The sequence below is a fragment of the Rhinopithecus bieti genome, unplaced genomic scaffold (genome assembly GCF_001698545.2).
Source record: "Rhinopithecus bieti isolate Rb0 unplaced genomic scaffold, ASM169854v2 scaffold_19652, whole genome shotgun sequence".
NCBI lineage: Eukaryota > Metazoa > Chordata > Mammalia > Primates > Cercopithecidae > Rhinopithecus > Rhinopithecus bieti.
In genome coordinates, this window is record NW_016809913.1 from 3983831 (window position 1) to 4001598 (window position 17768).

Genomic DNA, 17768 nt, shown 5'->3' on the forward strand with positions numbered 1-17768 from the left:
GAGGGGCGGGGGCCGCGGCGAGAGCGGGAGGGAGAGAGGGAGGTGGCAGCGGCGGCGGGGACGCTGCAGACAAAAGGAGCCCGCGTCCTCCCGAGTGGGCCGTCCACGCGGGGCCGGCAGGCGCAGCGCGCTGCCAACGGTCGCCTCCTCCGCGGCCTCAGTTTCCCTCCGCGTCCCGGAGCCCGCCCCTTCCCCTGGACACCCGGAGCCACCCGAAGGCCCCGCCCTGAAGGAGGATTCCGCGGGGTCGTGCCCCTCTCCGCTGCCCGTGGCCGCTGCCGCGCCTCGCGTCTCCCGAGCGGTCAGGATGTCCTTCCTGGGTGCCTCCTGCGTTGGCGCGTTCCGTGACTACATTCATGTCGGAGGAAGCTGAGGCCCAGAGAGGTCGGACTCTCTCTAAGGCCACACAGCTCGCGAGAGGCAGGGCCAGGATTCGCTCCCAGTTCTGGAGGGCTCTGGACTCCGCTCTTCACCTCGGCGCTGCGGTCTCCCGGCGCTCTACTCCAAGACAGCAGTTGTGGGGCCATCGGGCGGGGGGAGAGCACAGAGAGAAGGAGCAGGGAACTGAACCCCAGCCTGGACCCGAGACCCTGCGACGGGGAGGTGAGGAGAAAACCAGGATGAGGCCCAAGGGAGGAAAAGCGAGGCCCTTCCAGAGGCCTGCCTGTTGCAGCAACCAAGGCTGCCCCACGCCTGGAGGAGGCTTCCTCCCTTTCTCCGGGTTCCCACCATCACACCTCCCTGGCAGCCCGCGTGCCCCAAGCTCAGAGAGTCCAGGACAGAATCTCTGTCCTGGTGGCTGCAGGCTCCAGGTCAGGACCTTGGCCTCCTCCCATTAGTGCTCAGCGGAGCCTCCACCCCAGCTTGTACTAACTTCCCAGCCCCGCTTCGGGGCCCTGCAGGACCCGGCCGGGCTCTCCTCTGCTCTCCACCTCCTTGCTGGGCACATCAGGTCTTTGTGGCAACGACAAAAACAGGCTTTGGTTGAGGCTACTTCCACCTATGCTGTCCTGCTCAGCACAGAGGTTTCCTCCTCCGGGAAGGCTTCCCTGATGGCATTCCATCTTGTCTTCTATTCTGAGTTCTAGGCCCTTCTTCCAGATGCCCAGTTTGTTCTTCATTCTCTAGTGGGGTGCCCATTTCCCCTACCATGCTGGGAAGCCCTCCAGGGCAAGACATGTCTTAATTACCTTCAAGTCCCTGATCTCCAGCCAAGAGTGGGCCCAGAGGAAGCCCCACCCAGAGGGGATGGGCCCGCCCATTGTGTGAGGAGCCAGGAGCAATGTAGTGGGAGTCCGGGGTGAACTGCATGGCCTCCCCTAGCTGGGCCTCGGTTTGTACCTCTGTGGTTTTCCTGCTCAACCCTGAATATATCCTGTGCAGGGACTGCCATTTGCCTTCTGATGGTGGGCGGGGCCCTCTTCTTTCCAGCCCTGGCTCCTGGAATGAACCTGGCTTTTAGCTACTCTCCTTCGAAAGGCAGCACCTCTTGGGAAGAGAGACCTGTGGTTCTGAGGATTGAGGAGTCCGAAATGTGTGAAAGCGGGAAAGGGGAGGCCTTGGGAGTGGAGTGGGGGTATTCGGCTGAATGAGAGCGTCTCTGCTAGCTGGATGCCCCTCAGCCGGATACTAACGTATTTTAGCTTGGTTTCCTCGCCTGTACAGTGGGGATAATAGTGCCTTCCTTTTAGGGCGACTGAAGATGAGAGCGAATCTAAGCAATGCTGCTTTCCCCCGACCTACCCTGCAAAATGGAGGTGGAAATGGAGAATAAGGACGGGCGGTTGGCAGGGAGAGACTGGCTGCTGGAGATTCAGCCAGCTCCCCGGCAAGGAGGTAGGGAGTGGAAGCTGGGGGCTGCTGCCTGCCCCTGGGACCCCGATATTAGTTCGTCCAAGGTCAGCTTGTGCGGTTTTCTCTCACCCAAGGGGCTCAGCACAGAAAGGAGATGGCCAGGAGCTGGGGCTGCCCCCTGGTGGGGGCTGCAGAAGTGGCTCTCCGCGCTTTGCCTGGCATTGAATGCCCCCTTACTGGGGACAGGGGAGCTGGAAGACTCACCCACTTCAGCTGGCAGAGGCGGGGACCTCAGGCCTGAGCATGAACAAACCCCAAGTGAACCAAGACAGGATCCCGCCAACAGATTAGCCAGTTCTTGTCAAAGATAGGATCATCACAAATTCAAAAATCCCCCAGGAGAGCTTTCCCCGACCCAACTCTCCTTGCCCAGGTCTCTGCAGTTTTGTCTCTGGTGGGCGATGGTTTGAAGGACACCTGCCTCGCCCACCAGTGGCACTGGGTCTCTTGCTCACCGCTGTGCTGCTGGGGCCAGCATAGCACATCACAGGCATTCTTTCTGGGGTTGTCACGTTTTTGTGGCGCACCTATGTTGTGTCAGGTATGCTAGGGAGACAGTGAAAGGGGAGTAGCCACTTGCTGAACTTGATGAGGGCAGTCATGGCCCAGTGTGATCTACATTGAGGTCCCAGGCTCTAGGAGCCCAAGAGGGCCTTCTGAGTGCCTACCCAAAGGTCCCTCAGAGATGGTGCAATTATGGAGTCCTTGGGTCCTTGGACATGGACCTGGGACCACTAGGGCTCCCATCACCTTAATCGAAGAGCTCAAAGTGCAACCCCGAGCAGAAGCAGCAAGAGAATATCCATGTCAGGACCAGCTGCAGGACTGGGAACCTCAGGGTGAAGGGGGTTGCTCCAGGAAAGCAAGAGGTCCCCATGGATAGAGTGGGAAGGCGGGGAGCCTCCCTTCTGTCCTCCACTTCCTCCAGGTGACCTCTGATTCTCCAGGGGATTTCCAACAGCTGCAGCAGCCTTGTCAGGCTGGAAATAGACTGGGAAATATACCTGGAAGGGACAGTGGGACTCTGGCCCCTTCTCTAGGAAGAAACAAGTTTGATCAGGTCCCTCCCCTGCTGAAAACTCAATGGCCACCATTGCCTGAGCTGGCATTGTGCAGTGTCTTCACACTCTCCTGCACTCCTTAACCCTAGTGTGGGAGCATCCACGCTCCCTCCTGCCTCCCTCTGTTTAGTGGGTGGGAGGCCTCAATCCTACTCCCACCCAATTCCACTTTCTCTAATTCCTGTCCTTGTGTTGTGGAAGTGGCACTTCCTACAGGAAGCCTTTCATGACCACCCTCATCTTGCCCCCTTGACCACCTCTCTCATGTGCTCCTGCGGAGAGGTGAAAGTACAGACTGTGCAGCCCACTTACAGGTGTGGATAAGGCTGTGGTGAGAGTCAGTAAGTTAGTACATACATGTAAGTGTCAGAACAGTGCTGCTGGTTAGTGACAGCTATTGTTCTTGTGACTGTCCTTACCATCTCTTACCCCTGTTGCCTATCACTGGAGTATCTGGGAAACTGTATGGAAGGTCGTAGGAGTGACCATGAGGTCCCTGGTGGCAGGGACTATGTCCATTTCTCTCCTGATTTCTGTAGCTCCTAAATAATGCCCATACACACATAGTTAGGGTCTGTGTAGGAATAAATTAAGGAATGGACAAATATGGTGTGGTAGCCTGAAAAATGCCCCCTTAAATGGTATCTATGTCCCAATCCCTGTACATCAGTGGTCCCCAACCTTTTTTGGCACCAAGGACTGGTTTCAGACAAGTCGGGGGAAGAGGGTCTAGGGGTGAAACTGTTCCAACTTAGATCATCAGGCTTCAGATTCTCATAAGGGACATGCAACCTAGATCCCTCTCATGTGCCATTCACAATAGGGCTCCCACTTCTATGAGAATCTAACGCCACTGACCTGACGGAAGGTGGAGCTCAGGCAGTAATGCCCACTCACCCGGCACTCACCTCCTGCTGGTTCCCGTCAGGCCATGGACTGGTAATGGTCTGCGGTCTGGGCGTTGGGGCCCCTGCTGTAAATGTTACCTCATTAGAAAAAGGGTCTTTGCAGATAATAATTAAGGATCTGGAGGCTGGGCGCGGTGGCTCACGCCTATAATCCTAGCACTTTGGGAGGCTGAGGCAGGCAGATTGCTTCAGCCCAGTAATCTGAGACCAGCCTAGGCAATATGATGAAATCCTGTCTCTACTAGAAAATACAAAAATTAGTCGGGCATGGTGGCATGTATCTGTAGTCTCAACTACTAAGGAGGCTGAGGTGGGAGGATGGCTTGAGCCAAGGAGGCAGAGGTTGCCGTGAGCCCAGATCATGCCACTACACTCCAGCCTGTCTCCAAAACAAAACAAAAGCAACAACAACAAAACAACTAACAAGAGCAACAAAACAACAAACTAGGATCTGGAGACAGGGGGGTTATTCTGGGTTAGCGAGATAGACTCTTAATGCAATCACACATATCTTTAAGATGGATCAGAGGCAGATTTGACACATAAAGAGAGGGGTAATGTGACCACAGAGGCAGAGATTGGAGTGGTGCAGCAATGAGCCAAGGAGCATCAGCAGCCATCAGAAGCTGGGAGAGGCAAGGAGCAGAATCCCTCCCAGAGCCTCTGGAGGGCCCACAGCCCTACTGACGCCTGGATTTGGACCTTCTGGCCTCCAGAACTGTTACAGAATAAATTTCTGGTGTTTTAAGCCACCAAGTTTGTGGGAGCTAGCACAGCAGCCGTGAGAAATGAATACGGATGGTACAAATACCATGTGGAAGTTATCAAAGATTATTAAGAGCCAGGCTTTGGAATTCAAAACAGCTGAGCTGGGCACCAACATCTGTTGCTCGTTTAGCCCCATGACTCTGGACAGGTTAATTTCTCTAAGCCTCAGTTTTTCTACCTTGCAGAGGTCCTCCAGGGTTTTAATTTAAAAAAGATGTGTCATGCCTCGCCCAGTGCTTGGCACAGTACTGGCACCTGGGTGATTATGTGTGTCGGTATGGAGCAGTTTAGAACCTGTCTAAAAGGGGGAACATTTCTGTATTTTCATCTGTGAGCCTTGATTTCATTGTCCATGTTGTCTGGAAATGGGGCAGAATTCAGTAACTTCCTGTTCACAACCTGCTGGGTTTTGTTTTTTTTTTTAAACCCATGAATAATTATCACTTTGAAGGGGAAGAAGGTACTGTGAACTTATTTTCCTTCTTCACTGATCCCAAAATATGTTTCTGTGAGCAAAAGCAGAGAGGCCCCTGCTTGGAGACACAGCCAGCCCTACCTTTGGAGTGCTGACGATCCTGGCTGGACTAGGGCACATTTGGGGTAAAGAGGGGCATCTTGAGACCTCATCTTTCCTCTGCTGCCTGAGCTCTTGATGTGAGGGGTATCCAGAATCTTCTCTGACCCTTAGAAGCAGGATTGCTAAAATTCCTTCCAGGATTCTAAGAAGAAATGCCAAAACCTAACTTATTCTACCCAACTGGGCTCCAGATCCTACTGTCAGCTGCAGAAATGGCCCCTGAAACTAACTTCCAGGCAGGGCACCAATATTTCCCTCCTGGCTTAGGAAGCAGTGTCCTCGGTGAGTCAAATCCACTCACATTCCCTGGCTTTGAGCCTCCTCTACTGCCCACTTCTGCCTAAAAGAAAAACTCAGTCCTCAGGGTGAGTGGCAAGCAGGAAGGCCCTTTACAGCCTGATGCTCTGTTCTTTAAAACATAGCTGAGCAGCAACATCATCTACTATACTCAGTTTACATTTATTGAGCAGTTACTATATCCCAAGCATTGTGTGGCATAGACTCCAAGACAGTGACTCAACATGGAATTCATCAGTGAAATGCCTGGCTTGCCTTGCATATGCTGTTCCCTCTGCCTGGATTGTCCGCCCTCCACCACCGCCACTGCCATCCTTCAAACACCACCCCCTGAAGCCTTCCCTGAGTCAGCTGCCCTTACTGCTCTGCCCTCACAGAACTTCGCAGACTCTACAGTGTGTTCATGATGCACACACTGGGATGCCCTGCCCATCGGCTGTCTCCCCTGGCCAGGGCACCCAGCTGTCTTCTCAGGGATGATGGGATCATTCCAAGATTAGGAAAACAGACACAGGGTAAAGAGCCGAGAGTTAAGAGGCAGGTGTAGGAAGTGCTGTCAGAGCCGTATGAGGAGAGGGAACAGGTGCCTGGAAGCCCAAAGAGGTGAGGAAAATGACTGAATTATAGTTAAGTATGCACGTCCTTCACCATGTATTTTTTCTGGAGATGGAGTCTCATTCTTATTGTCTAGGCTGGAGTGCAATGGCGTGATCTCAGCTCACTGCAACCTCTGCAATGTTCAAGCGATTCTCCTGCCTCAGCCTCCCAAGTAGCTGGGATTACAAGGTGCCTGTCACCACGCCTGGCTTTTTTTTCTTCTTTTAGATGGAGTTTCGCTCTTGTTGCCCAGGCTGGAGTGCAATAGTGCGATCTCAGCTCACTGCAACCTCTGCCTCCCAGGTTCAAAGCGATTCTTGTGCCTTAGCCTCCCAAATAGCTGGTATTAAAGGCACATGCCACCATCCCTGGCTAATTTTGTAGTTTTAGTAGAGACAGTTTTTTCCATGTTGGTCAGGCTGGTCTTGAACTCCCGACCTCAGGTGATCCACCCACCTCGGCCTCCCAAAGTGTTGGGATTACAGATGCGAGCCACCACGCCTGGCTACTAACTTTTTGTATTTGCGGTAGAGATGGGGTTTCACCATGTTGGCCAGGCTGGTCTTGAACTCTTGACCTCAGGTGATCCACCCGCCTCGGCCTCCCAAAATGCTGGGATTACAGGCGTGCACCATTGCGCCTGGCCACCTGAGAGCTGCTTGAGAGCAAGGACTATTCCCCATCAACCTTGTTAACCTTGAAAGGTTGCAAGCTGTTGAGTAGAAGTTATAAAACAACAGTGAAGGTTTGGGGTTGGCCTACGGAGTTGACAGCAGTTCACCTGCACCACTCTAAACTAGTTATGCTGACACTCCCCTAAGGAAGGAAAACAAACCCAGCTCCCTGTAATCCAAATTAGGTAAAGAGCAACCTTTTGATAAAAGGAAAAAGATAAAGGTAAAAACATCCAAGAGGTGGTAGTTAATGTAATACATAAATAAACTCTGCTCTCATAAACACCCTTTAAGCATTATCCTCATCTCTTAAAACCCTTTTTGTTTTCGAAGCAATAATGATCATTGTAAAATGCTTAGAAAATAGACACAAAGGCCGGGTGCGGTGGCTCATACCTATAATCCCAGCATTTTGGGAGGCCGAGGCGGGCGGATCACGAGGTCAGGAGATAGAGACCATCCTGGCTAACACGGTGAAACCCTGTCTCTACTAAAAATGCAAAAAATTAGCTGGGCGTGGCGGCAGGCGCCTGTAGTCCCAGCTACTTGGGAGGCTGAGGCAGGAGAATGGCATGAACCCGGGAGGCGGAGCTTGCAGTGAGCTGAGATTGCGCCACTGCACTTCAGCCTGGGCGACAGAGCGAGACTCCGTCTCAAAAAAGAGAGAGAGAAAAAAAAAGAAAATAGACACAAAAAGGAATGAGTGAGCCATACATATTGTTAACATTGAATATATTTCCTTTTCTTTATCCTATGCAAAAGCTATATACATATATTTGTATTTACGTAATTGGGAATTAGCCCTCTTATGTGGTTTTAAAACTCTTGATTTTATTGGAAGTCCCCTCCCAAAATTTAAATATTATTAGGCCTTTTTTTTTATACTTTATGTTCTAGGGTACATGTGCACAATGTGCAGGTTTGTTACACATGTATTCATGTGCCATGTTGGTGTGCTGCACCCATTAACTCATCATTTACATTAGGTATATCTCCTAATGCTATCCCTCCCCCCCACCAACCCCACGACAGGCCCCAGTGTGTGATGTTCCCCATCCTGTGTCCAAGTGATCTCATTGTTCAGTTCTCACCAATGAGTGAGAACATGCGGTGTTTGGTTTTCTGTTCTTGCGATAGTTTGCTGAGAGTGATGGTTTCCAGCTGCATCCATGTCCTGTATTAGGCCATTTTTAAAGGCTGCATAAGGAAGTGGTCAGCCTCCAGAAGGAGCTGGATGAATGTAGATAATTTAACCAATATTTTGGTTGTCTTCAGGTTTTCTGATATTATAATACTTTGATGAAAATCTTCACTCTTTTACCATTTGTTTCTCCGGGCTAGATTCCTAATTACTAGGGCAAATGGTATGGAATTTTTTTTTTTTTTTTTTTTTGAGACGGAGTTTCGCTCTTGTTGCCCAGACTGGATGCAATGGCGTAATCTCGGCTCACCTCAGCCTCCGCCTCCCAGGTTCAAGTGATTCTTCTGCCTCAGCCTCCTGAGTAGCTGGGATTAACAGGCATGCACCACCCCCCCCAGCTAATTTTGTATTTTTAGTAGAGATGGGGTTTCTCCGTGTTGGTCAGGCTGGTCTCAAACTCTCGACCTCAGGTGATCCGCCTGCCTCGGCCTCCTGAAGTGCTGGGATTACAGGCATGAGCCACCGCACCTGGCCAGTATGGACATTTTTAAGGCTGGTAATACAGAGAGATGAGGCCATGTGCAGGAAGAACTCATCGCACCACATTCTTGACCTGCGCCAAGTATTAGTTAAGTATGTCTTCGCTAATGTGACAATGAAAATTTGTATCAGGCATCCCATTGTTTCGGTTAGCATTTTTTTTTTTTTACTAATGAGTGTGATGACCTTTTCCATCATAAATAGGAGTTGGTACAGTATTTCTGTGGATTGGCCATTCGTGTCCTTTGCCCATTCTTCTTTCTACTTAGGTGTTTTCTTTAGATGGATTTTTATGAACTCTTTAGAACTCCCTGTTGGTTGACCTTTTAATTTTGTGTGTGATTTTCTTGGACATGGGGACATTTTAATGTTAGGAAGTCAATGCAGGACCCTTAGGATTTCTGCTTTTAAGTTTACACTGCCTTTTTTTTTTTTTTTGAGATGGAGTCACCCAGGCTGGAGTGCAATGGCATGATCTCAGCTCACTGCAACCTCCGCCTCCCGGGTTCAAGCGATTCTCCTGTCTCAGCCTCCTGAGCAGCTGGGATTACAGGTACACACCACCACGCCCGGAAATGTATTGTATTTTAGTAGACAGGCCCATATTGCCCAGGCTGGTCTTGAACTCCTGAGCTCAGGCAATCCACCCGCCTCGGTCTCCTAAAGTGTTAGGATTACAGGCATGAGCCACCGCACCCAGCACTTACACTGCTTTTAAGCTTACAAAGTCCTTCCCAGTTGTAGGAGTCATTAATGTTCTTGGCCAGCGTTTCCAGCTCTTTTCCTTTTGGACAGAGGAAGATGGTGATTTTTTTTTTTTTTCTTTTTTTGAGACGGAGTCTCGCTATGTCACCCAGGCTGGAGTGCAGTGCCCGGATCTCAGCTCACTGCAAGCTCCGCCTCCTGGGTTTATGCCATTCTCCTGCCTCAGCCTCCGGAGTAGCTGGGACTACAGGCGCCCACCACCTCACCCGGCTGGTTTTTTGTATTTTTTAGTAGAGACGGGGTTTCACTGTGTTAGCCAGGATGGTCTCGATCTCCTGACCTCGTGATCCGCCCGTCTCGGCCTCCCAAAGTGCTGGGATTACAGGCTTGAGCCACCGGAAGATGGTGATTTTTGACCCTTGTGACTTTGTGAAGCTGTGTGTCAAGTTCTGGCAGTGACTGTGAGAAGTGACTGTACATCTGGCCTCAAGCCTTTAATTGCTGATGCAAGAGCTTCTAGATGCTGCTCTGTCCAGTCTAGCAGTCAATAGCCACATGTTAACTATTCACATTTAATTAATATAAAAGTTTAGTTCCCCATTCTCACTAACCACATTTCAGGTGTTCAATGGCCACATGTGGCTAGTGGCCACTGTCCTGGACAGTGCACATATGGAACTGGTAATACAGAAAGATGAGGCCAAGTGCAGGAAGAACTCATTGCACCACACTCTGGACTTGCACCAGTATTAAGTATATCTTTGCTAATGTGACAAATGTAAATGGAACCCTTCTGTTTCAGCTTCCAGCAGAACATTTCCATCATCACAGTGGCTGGACAGTGTAGCCTGAGCTCCTTCCCTCTGGCATGATGGCTGGCAATCTGTAGATCAAATGAGTGAGTGATCAGATATGGCTGATCACTCAGTCTGGAGTCCCAGGAAATCAGGGTGAGCAGAGCCTCCTGATAACAGGTGATGGACATGTAGCAGAGGTGAGAAATAAGCTTTTGTGGCTTTGAAGCCAATACACTTTTGGAATTACTCATGCTTTTCTTTTTAAATAAAAAAATCAAAGCATAATCTGGACCTTCTAGCCTGTTCCACTCTATATACTCTAATTACCATTAGTATTTAAGCATTTAAAAATTTGTTTTACTATCTAGTAAGGAAAGTTTTCGACTACCCGTTGTTACCCAAGCTTTCCTGTTTATTCCACAAGGTGAAGAATATTTTCCAAAGATCATTTTGTCTGGATACACTCTCTTCTTGTTGGCATCTTGATCAGAATTGTATTAAGCCAGTTCATTTATTTTGGAAGATCTGGCATTCAACGATATTCAGCTTTCCAACTCAGGACTGTGGTCTGTCTCTCCATTTGCTGCAGTCTCCTTTCAGCCCAGCCCCCTCACATGCCTGCGTGCTGAGCAGTGCTGTGCGGAGAAAAATAAGCAGCAATGAGAGAAAATTGAGAACAACATAGTGACTTTTATAAAGCAAAACTAATTCGTTTTAAAGAACTGTACTTTATCCTGTGATTCCCTCCCCCGCTACTCAGAGTTGAAATGGCATTTTACAAAGAACAACTATGTTAGATATATTTTTTCTGGTTTCTAAATGCGTAAGTTGATGAAATGTATTTTGGAAATTTTACTGATGGGTGAAATCTCAAAGTCTGGATTAGAATTTTCAATAGGTCTTTATTACACAGGTCACCTTTATTTTGTTAGGGATTTTGCATTGGGGTTGCTATGGTGAATGGGGTCTTGTTTTCCCCATTATTCTATTTATATAGTTCTTTATAACATAAAGCCTTCAGTATTATTCAACAACTATCTATTGAGCACCTTTGAACAATGCATGTTCCCTACACTGGGAGGCTCATAGTCCTAACCAGGGACATAGGAAGATAGTTGATGATTACAACGTTGTTGTATAGAGAAGCTGTCACAGAAGCAATAGAAGGGCTCTCAGCCAATGGGAGATCAGAAATCTTTCCCAAGAGGTGCTGGTGCTCAAACTGAGTGACAACAAGGCACCCAGAAAATGTTTTGCTGAATGACTGACTGCTGCACATTAAAAAAGACTTGGTATTTTGATAACGAATTTTTGTCTCCTGTAGAATCCTAGATATGAGTAAGGGTGGTATTTGTGGAGTCTTTTTTTTTTTTTTGAGACAGAGTCTTGCTCTGTCGCCCAGGCTGGAGTGCAGTGGCGCGATCTCTGCTCACTGCAAGCTCCGCCGCCTCCCGGGTTCACGCCATTCTCCTGCCTCAACCTCCCTAGAAGCTGGGACTACAGGCGCCCGCCACCTCGCCCGGCTTTTTGTATTTTCAGTAGAGACGGGGTTTCACCGTGTTCACCAGGATGGTCTCGATCTCCTGACCTCGTGATCCGCCCACGTCGGCCTCCCAAAGTGCTGGGATTACAGGCGTGAGCCACCGCGCCCCGCCTGTGGAGTCTTTTTTAATGAAGGCACAGATCAACTAATTCCTTTCTGCCTTCCATTTACAAATTACCAAATTGCAAAGAATATCTCTTTACCATCAATTTCTTTCTACTTCAACTTTGGGCCAGACTCAAAACATTTATAATTGCTAGGATAGAAAAAGTGTTGCTATTTTTGTGGTCTGGGACTAAGACATATCTTCATGTACCTTTTTTTTTTTTTTTTTTCCTTGAGACTGAGTTTCGCTCTTGTTGCCCAGGCTGGAGTGCAATGGCACAATCTCGGCTCACTGCAACCTCTGCTTCCCGGTTCAAGCGATTCTCCTGCTTCAGCCTCCCCAGTAGCTGGGATTACAGGCATGTGCCACCACGCCCAGCTGATTTTGTATTTTTAGTAGAGATGAGGTTTCTCCGTGTTGGTCCGGCTGGTCTCGAACTCCCGCCCTCAGGTAATCTGCCCGCCTTGGCCTCCCAAAGTGTTGGGATTACAGGTGTGAGCCACTGCGCAGGGCCCATATACTTTTTAAATGTAGAAAATTAGGCTGCATTCCCCAACGTGGGACAAAAGAATGGAGAAAACACGAGAAGCCAATCTGTGTTGTGCTGCTTTCTGCCTAAACATTTCTCTGCTACTTGCCCTCCCTGGGCCAGTCTTTTTTTTTTTTTTTGAGATGGAGTCTCGCTCTGCTGCCCAGGCTGGAATGCAGTGGTGCGATCTCAGCTCACTGCAAGCTCTGCTCCCAGGTTCACGCCATTCTCCTGCCTCAGCCTCCCAAGTAGCTGGGACTACAGGCGCCCGCCACCATGCCCGGCTAATTTTTTTTGCATTTTTAGTAGAGACGGGATTTCACTGTGTTAGCCAGGATGGTCTCGATCTCCTGACCTTGTGATCCATCTCTGCGCCAGTCTCTTAATGGCCTTGATTACCTTCTGTCCATTAAATACTCCAAAACTCTATTTTCAGCTGCTCTCTGGACACATTTCAACCTGGACAAACTTCTTGGTCATTTTTCAAGACCCACCTCCTCAGTTGCCAACCATGCCAGTCACTCCATGATCCTCTAAGAACCCCATCCACACCTTGGGACACTGTGGTCATTGTTTGTGTGGCTGTTTTCCCCACTAAGTCATGAGGTCATAGAGGGCAAAGGCCAAGCTTTCTTCTTTTGTATTTACAATTATAACCAACGGAAAATGTTTCTTTGAACAATCAGCTAACGTTACATCTGTCAACATTTTCTTCCTTTAAAAATATTAATTTAGGCAATGCTTTCTGAACTTCTCAGCAGGAAAGGGCCCTATTAAGATTCCAATGTGACTGTCTTATTTTATATGGAGGAAGTGGCCAGTGGGGAAAGTTCTGAACCTTGTAACCCCAGAAGCTTAATGCCCTTAATCACTACTAGCTTGACTGTCAGCATAAAGACATAGAGTAAAGGACCTAGAATAATTTTGCAATATGACCTTTTTGAGAAAATTTTAAAAGACAAAATAATTTGGCACAATGTAGGTAAAATGTATCAAGCTGCCTTCCATTCACAAATTACAGACAGTATCTCTTTACCATCAATTTCTTTCTACTTCAACTTTGGGCCAGACTCAAAACATTTATAATTGCTAGGATAGAAAAATATGCATCCACATATGCATATGTAGTATGTATGCACACACACAGTATAAACAGATTTTTAGAAGATAATTTTTTTAAAAAAGCCAAACCAACTGATTAAAATTATAACTCCACATTACTTTACGAAACTTGTGATTAGCCAGCACTTCTAAGAACAAAATGTGAGAGATTCAAACCAACAATGACTATGTTGCTGTAGTATTTTTTTTTTTTTTAAGACAATCTCAGGCAATCACAGCTCACTGCAACCTCCACCTCCCGGGTTCAAGTGATTTTCTTGCTTCAGCCACCTGGTAGCTGGGACTATAGGCATTAGCCACCATGCCCAGCTAATTTTTGTATTTTTAGTAGACGGGGTTTCACCGTGTTTCCCAAACTCCTGACCTCAAGTGATCCGCCCGCCTTGGCCTCCCAGTGTTGGGATTACAGGCGTGAGCCACTGCGCCCGGCCGGTTCTAATACTTACAGAAACATAATCGACATTGCAAAAGGGCTTCTTTTAAAATGGCAGCTAGAAGGGTCTTAAGTGGAACTCACCTGAATATGAAGACTGATTTTCTAATGAAGACAGGTTTGGCAGATTACTTGGGGCAATTAATTGCCCTTTAACGAATTTGGATGCAGCTCTGTCGGAGGCTCTTCTGATGGGCAGTGAGCAGGTTAAGAAGTGCCACTGGTAGTCAAGGGATAATTAGTAATGAAGGTAAATTCCCAAGATGCCTGCCACCACTAGGGGCTTCCCTTGGTGATGGTGGGGATGGATTACTTTGTGGAAGAAGAGGAGTACTGAGATGCTACTACTTGGTTGTAGGTTTTTTACTATTATTCCAGAACCTCTGGCTCCTCCTCAAAATCCCATGGGAATCAGCTCTTCAAGCCAGGCAGGTTCGGAATTGCTAGACTAGCCTAAGGGTATCCCAGAAAGCAAAGCAAACAACAGGCAGAGAGGCCCATACAAGATGTACTAAGTGGCCCATGTCCTTAGGAAGCTTGTTGTCCAGGAAGGGAGAGCTCTGATCTAGAGGGTCACTACCCTAAAAACATCCCCTAAAAACATCCCATAGTTTGGACTAAGATGCTTTAGGCTACAGGGAAAAGGCAGCTATTTGCAGTATTTTGAGTTTTCAGTTCTCTACTCCAGTGGTCTTGAAACCACTGGGTGCTCAGTAAAATCGCTTAAGAAGTTTAAACACACACTCTTTCTCCCAACAGCCCATCTTTGGAGAGTTTGCCTTTACCTTGGGGGACTGGGATGGGGACCAGTGTATTAGCAAGCTCTCCAGGTGAGGTACCCCTGCTTTCCAAGCCTGCCCATAAATAGACCAGTACTTGCCTCAGACCTGCAGGTATCTGTCACACGGTCTTTTTTAGTCCTTTGTTCAATATCGGACACTGTTACCCTTCTGAGGATAGCTCTGTCTTGCCCACTGCGTGTGGGTTGTGTTCTTTCTCCACTGATTGGGGGAGGTACTCCACATAATCAAGTAAGTGAAATAGTAACATGGGGCAGCTGAGCCAGGGGAGGTGGTTTACACTGTGTACACGTTTAGTGTCACAGAAGATTCTACAGCAGGAAAGCTGAAAAATTGGAGAGAACTGCCCTCTGGTCAATCTTGGGATGCCCTGGACATTTCTGACTGGCTTCATTTTAACAGAAGCCAGCCGATCCCAGAGAATAGACTCACCTGAGTTTGGCAGGCCCTAAAAAAGTATTTCACCAAAATATTTCACTTTTAGTGTGGAGAAGTTCTGGAAGTGGATCTTTCTCATGGGGACTAGGAGAGCCAAAAACATCCTTAAAGAAAATGGCCTTAATGTTTCAAAAGATTGGGAGGACTGGGGGGAAGTAAGAAAACAGAGCTGTAAGTAAGAACATGTGAAGAAATTAAATAACTCCTCATATCTTAGAGCAGATTGAATTTACATTTTACTTAAAAAAAGGGAGGTGGGGGAAGTACATACACAAGGAGGAAAATGGGGTGAGGAACAATGAAGATCTGAAATGGATTTCTACAGTTTTCCCCTACAATGATCAATTTTGTCTGTTGGGCAGTATTTTTCCTGCTGGCGTACAACTGCTTACAGTATTAACAAAGTTGTAGACAAAGGAACTGCTAAAGTTTAGGCCCGGATGGAAAGGACAGTATGTTATCATATACAATTTTAGTTTACAATACACAGCATTTTCTTTAAATGATGTAACGCAGTCGCAAAAAGGAGTTAACAATACTAACACGAGAATAATCAAATTTTTGTTGTTATCCATGTGCAGCAACTAACTGCTTTACAAAAAAGCAAAATAATACAATATATCATCACATGTATTTACAGTGTAGTAAATATACTTTTTTGTCAAATTTTACACAAACTATTTACAGGTGAATATACTGCATTAAAAAAAAATTGTATGGCTGACACTAAGAATGAATTTTTGCCTAAATCCATTGCATAACATTGAGTAAGACATGCCTCATTATGCCTGGGAGTCGGGGAAGGATGTAGAAAAAAAACCGAAAAACAAAAACCCCAAACAACACTGAAAACCCCTAAAACCTACAAACCTGGGAGGGTTGCTGGCTGGCACTCTGTCTCCCTGACTACGACACAGGATAGAAGCTGACTGTTTAGGATGTGTCCTGGGCACCTGGCTCAGTCATGAACAGGTGTTGAGTGAATGGAAGATAGAGCTGTAGCCACTTTGCCCCAAATCTAGTGAACTGCATCTGCATCTTGGCAACTAAGGGCACGCCCCTCAGACGTGAGTACTGCCATAACAGGTAGATTATCCAGGACAAAAACATGACTGAGTTCCTGTTTTCCTCTTTAACAAGTCAGGGGAAACATCTACAAACCAAAACAAATTACTTATAATATTCTTAACAGAACTTATGTCAATTACACAAAAATGGGCAACTTGCTCTAAACTTCAGAATTTCTTTTACAGATTACAAGTATGAAGACTAAAAAAATGTTGCATTTCTCAGGGGACACATAGTGGTGAGAGGTTTATCTCATGTACATTTTAGTTACTTGGAAAGCTAGATTTTCCTCAAAAGTCAGAATTTCTTTAAACAAGGTAAATTTTAAACCTTAGTAAGTTTTCAAATTCCTAGGATGTACTTACTAGTCAAAGGTATTTCTGCATTTCAAAAGTGGCTCAATTTTGATTTGTGCCAATGCTGATCATTTCAGGGGGTATGAAATACTATACCTTGGTAAACTTGTTTATGGAAATATCAATATTTTTAACAGTAAACCTCTGCAAGTTTCTCTATTTTGATGGAAGAGCAAAATAGCATAACACCCACTATCATATGCACCAAACCAACAAACAAAAAAAAGAAAAACATGGAACTAAACTTATCAAAGGCTTACACTGCCTGCTATTCCAGGGCCTAGAAACTGTGAAACTTACCCCAGAAACACAGGGTTGTGGGAGAGCCAAGACCATGATGGCAGCTTGGCATCCTTGGCACTGGGTTACTGATCTATTTCTAAACTCAGTTCTCATTTCAGCTTTTTTATATAGGCTTAGTTGCTCTGTCATTACAGACATTTTCTTCTAATGCAGCCTCTACGATAGTTTAAAAACAAAAGTTTAGTAAATTGCACCTGTCTTCAGTATTTCCAATAATTCTATGTTAAACTCACTAAGAACACTACGGTTTTCCTTCCTTTTATTTTGGCAAATAATTCTTACTTTTCCCAGGACTGTAAACAAATTAAAAAAATTAAATTCTTGTTATTTCTGAGTATCAAAAACAATTTTATTTACATTAACATATTACATTGTTACTGTGTGGATAAATGTGAAATGTATATTATTAAAATCAGAACACTTAAATGTACCATTATTTATTGAATTAGCTGTGGAATTTAATTTACTGAAATCCTCTAATGAAACAGCACTACAGGAAACTCCCCTCTCCCCTAGGTTTATTTTTCCCCCCTCTCAAAGTCATTATATCTTAACATATAAAGGGAACCTGGGAGTAGAGGGATTAATATATTTTCGTAATAAATATGGTTTAGTTCTAAATTGGAACATCCAGATACCAATATGCTCACTGAAGTAAAATTATTTTGTATATTGCAGGTACCACAAAGAAATTGGATCTGCATTATTATGAAAATTCCAATGCCATGATAATCCATACCACCCGTATAGCAGCAACTCTAATGGCCCCCCTATTGTCATACTAATGCAGGCTGACCAGTCTTTTCACAGTGATTAAATGCAATTCTAGCATATATAACCTACATGTTTTCTTAGAGGTTTCCGATTTTTTTGGAGAGGAGGAGGAAGATTAAAAGACATTCAAAATACATCTTATCAAAGAAATTTATAATATACACCATACTCTATTCTTGGAAATTATTTAACAAAATAAAAATATCAGCTACCCTAAATGTCACGTACCATTCCATTTTGCTATGGAGCTAATGCAAATATCTATGAAAATTACCTTCTGGGAACAATTTTCAACTCTTTGTTCACTGATTACCCTGCTCAGAATTATTTAGGAAAGAAGAGGGGGAGGGAAAAATAGACATATATATATATATATT